Here is a 4,474-nt window from a genome sequence, read left to right as displayed (position 1 = left end):
ATAATGCCATAGTTAACTAGAATGAAAAAGAGAAAGAATCATTTCCTCTATTAAAGAATAAATTTCTCAATCCCCAACCTTAATGAGTCCTAATTTCAATAAAGAATTTATATTATATACTTTCTCTTCTAACCCATCTTTTGCAACTTTGATAACTCGAAATAATTCATAAGCCTTTGAAGTACCAATTTCTTTTATGAGTTCAATATTGAAGGGGGTCAAGTTAAACTACCCTAAGTTGATAAGCAAGCCTATGTCATCTTCAAGGAAGTCAAACATTTCAGACCATACCTCTTAAAATCACACATGAAAGTTATTTTTCCTTGTCTCCTAGTTCACAATCTACTCGTTCAAAAAATGTTGGTAGACCAAAGAGTAAATTGTATGACAACACTACAAGAATATTACCTAGAGATTAAACTTGATAAAGTAATACGAGAGAAAGGATTCTATCAATTAGAAGCATATTTTGAAGGTTCTCAGATGGAAGATGAAGTAGGATGGGCAAATGAAAAAGGGTTCATGAATGAAAAAGTTATCACATTATTGCTTCTACAAATACATGGTATTATTAATTGAAGTATTGTTTAACCCATGGTACTACATCTCAATACGTGTAGCCCAAAAATAAAAGGGAATTCAGGTTAACAATTATCCATTACTAACTAGTTAATGAAGTGTTATTTGGAAAGAACTATGATGTTGCGTTACTTAGCTTCTTGGGAAAAACTAATGCAAAAAAAGTTTTGGAAAAAATATATGATGGGCCAGTAGGAGGTCATTTTGGTGGTGATACCATTGCACATAAAGTACTACACGCTGGCTATTATTTTCCAACTCTATTCAAATATGCAGACACCTATACTAGGAAGTGCAAATTTTTCCAAACATCGATAGTGTTGGGTTGTGCTATATTCTTTCCATGACTATCCTATGTAGTTAACCGGGGGGTTGGGGGGGCGGGGGGGGAGCCCCCCCTTCGTTGTGCTGATTGCGCAGCAGGGGGGTCATAGGGGGTTTGAGGGGGGCAGGTAGCCCCCCTCTATGGGGTCCGGGGCAGCGCTTCAGGGAATTTTTTTTTGGACCCTATATTAGGTTGAGTGGACCTATCTATGGTTTTGTGCATGGTTTTCGCACATGGTTTTGGATGCGATGGTTTTTAGTCCATGGTTTTCATTCCATGGTTTTGGATGCGATGGTTTTTAGTCCATGGTTTTCGTTCCATGGTTTTGGACGCGATGGTTTTCGGTCCATGGTATTGGATGCTTCGACATGTATAAATATGTATTGTAACATTGAAAGGACCATAATGAAAAATCAATCTTGTAGTCCCGGTTTTGGGATCCAGGGGAAAATCTCTGTGTATATGTCTTTTATGTGTTATGCTCTCGCATTATTTATTTTTTGTGTTTTAGAATTTGTATGCAGGTAATTTTTGTACGGGGTTAGAACCTACATTTGGTATCAGAGCTATTTTGGCTTCAAGGGGATGCCTTTGTTGCTAAGGGGTTTCGCTCGGGCCTGTGGTAGACCTTGTTCAGTGGGAGATCTGCGGGATCGATTCTAGTGGTGAAAGAAGATGATGAGCAACAGAAAGATAGAGATCGAGAAATTTAATGGTCAGAGTTTTGAGTTATGAAATCTCAAGATGGAGGATATGTTGGTGGATAAAGATCAGTGGATCACGATAGATCCAGGTATTAAACCAACGGGAGTGTCCGATGAAGAATGGAAGAAGTTGGATTAGAAGGCTAAGAGCACAATACGATTGTGTGTCTCAAATTCAATATTGTTGAATGTATCAGGGGAAGCTACGACGAAGGCTTTTGTGGGACAAGTTAGGGACTTTGTACAAATCTATGTCTCTGGTGAATAAACTGTTCCTATGGAAAAAGTTGTATAACATGAGGATGAAAGATGGAGACTCAGTGACAGAACATCTGAATGCATTTAATATTGTGTTAAGTCAGTTATTATATGTTGATATTAAAATTTCAGATGACGACAAGTGCATCAGTTTGTTGTGTTCTCTACCAGATTCGTGGGACAATCTAGTTATTACAATAGGTAGCAATGCAACTGCCTTGCAGTTTGATGAAATATCCTCATCCTTGTTGACGAAGGAGATGAGACAGAAAAATATGGAGAGACAAAATGGTGATGCCTTTTTTGTACGAGGACGGTCCCAGAACATAAACAAAAATAAGTCATCGAGTGGGAGATCTAAATCTAGAGGGAGATCTAAATCTCCAGGAAAACTTGTAAAGGTGGTGTGATGGAAATGCGGAAAGGAAGGGCACTACAAAAGGGACTGTAAATCTAAATCTCCTGAAAAAGGAAAGGGATATGATGATGCTCCTTCTGCAGAGGTGAAAACCACCTCAGATGAAGGTGGGAATGTGTACTTGGCTTCTTCAAGTGCACATGTAGATCATGAGGCATGGTTGATTGACGCAGGTGCATCCTTTCACTTCACTCCCCATAGAGAGTGGTTCTGTGAGTATGAGAAATATGATGGTGGTGATGTCTTCTTGGGGGATGACAGGCAGGCTAGAATCATTGGTCATGGAAAAGTAAAGTTGAAGTTGCAAGGTGGAAGGGTTAGAACACTTCTGTGTGTTCTGCATATTCCTGCATTGGCCAGAAATCGTATTTCCGTAAGCAAGCTGGATGATGCAAGTGTAAAAACAGTGTTCGAGAAGGATACATGCAAGATGGTTCGGGGAGCAATGGTATTGATGCAGGGAGTTTATATTGGAACTTTGTACAATCTGCAAGGTAGCATTATTGTTGATGGGTGCAACAGTTTTGTGGTTCCTGAAAGTGGAGCAGAAAATCTAGTGGTCTCTGGAGAGAAGACCATGCTGTGGCATCAAAGGCTTGGACATATTGGAGAGAAGGGCCTTCGAATACTTCATGGTAAAGGTATGGTAGAAGGTATGAGTAACAACTCTCTGGATTTTGATTTCTGTAAAAATTGTGTATATGAAAAGCAGAATCGGGTGAGTTTTCCCTCTAGTGGTAAGAGGGAGAAACATATATTAGAGCTTGTGCACAGTGATGTGTTTGGACCTGTGAAGGTTCCATCACTGGGTAAGTCTGTGTAGTATGTATCATTTATAGATGACTTGGCAAGGAATACATGGATATATTTCTTTAAGAAGAAATCTGAAGTCTTTGATAGGTTTAAAGAATTTAAGACTCTGGTGGAAAACCAGACAGAGAAGAAGATAAAGGTGTTGAGGTCAGATAACGGTGGAGATTTTTGCAGCAAGGAATTTGACGAATTTTGTAAGAAGTGTGGTATAGCACGGTAGAATACTACTCCATACACACTTGAGCAAAATGGAGTTGCAGAAAGAATGAACAAGACGTTGATGGAGAAGGAAAGAAGCATGCTCAGTGGTGCCGAGTTAGGACATGAATTCTGGGTAGAGGCAGTGGAGACAACATGTTACTTGGTCAATAGATCACCTTCATTAGCGTTGGAGGATAAGACTCCACAAGAGGTATGGACTGGTAAGAAACCCTATCTTTCACATCTGAGGGTTTTTGGATGTGATGCATATGTACATGTTCGAAAGGAGAAAAGAACCAAGTTGGATAGTAAATCTGAAAAGTGCATCTTTATTGGGTATAAGGATGGTTTAAAGGGTTATAAGCTTTGGAACCCAGTAACAAGGAAGGTTGTGTACAACCGAGATTGTTGGCATTATGACACAGGTGTTGTCCTTGATGGAAACTCACTCAAATGACAAATCGTAGTTCAGGCTCTCCGAATGAAGGAAAAAGATATATACACAGGTTCCTCTTAACCAAGTCGCATATACACGCGGGATCGACGTTCAAAAGGCGCGTATACGTATGCACACACTTTCATGCAAGGAAAAGCGCGTACATGTGGGAAAACTTATTTTTGGTCCGTGGTATTTAGTCCTTGGTATTTGGACCTATGGTTTTGGACCATGGTATCTCATCCAAAGTGTTGAACCCAGGTATTGGGTCCATGGTATTGATTCTTTATGGTTTTGGACCGTGGTATTGAGTAAGGCCTAAGACTATAAAAGGGAAGGAGATCATTAGGCAAAGGTATTAACTCAAGCATTGAATATCTTATGAAGAGTAAGATCTAGAATTGGGTTATGGTGCATAGCTGGATCTGAACTAAGGAGGAACCTGGGCGCAAGAAGAAGGATAAGTTCTATTGTTGGGTCAAGATCTTAAGGCTTGAATAGTAGTATCTTTGTGTGATTTTGATCTGTTATATGTGGCGCATGACTTGATCTATAAATCTAATAATCTGGGTATAACTCATGTCTGAATAAGTGAAAAGGGTAAATTATCTTTTATAGATCTGTACGCAGGTTCGGCACAGCAGAGGCGCGTATACACGTTGTTTCAGTAAGTTAAAGCAGTGTATACGTTGGTTGGTCTTAATACAGAAGTGTATGTACACAGGTTATACATATTGAAG

The sequence above is a fragment of the Pinus tabuliformis genome, chromosome 7 (genome assembly GCF_031772625.1).
Source record: "Pinus tabuliformis cultivar Carrire ecotype Pingquan chromosome 7, CPIR1, whole genome shotgun sequence".
Lineage (NCBI taxonomy): Eukaryota > Viridiplantae > Streptophyta > Pinopsida > Pinales > Pinaceae > Pinus > Pinus tabuliformis.
The sequence above is the reverse complement of the archived record's forward strand: the minus strand, read 5'-3'. Positions refer to the sequence as shown.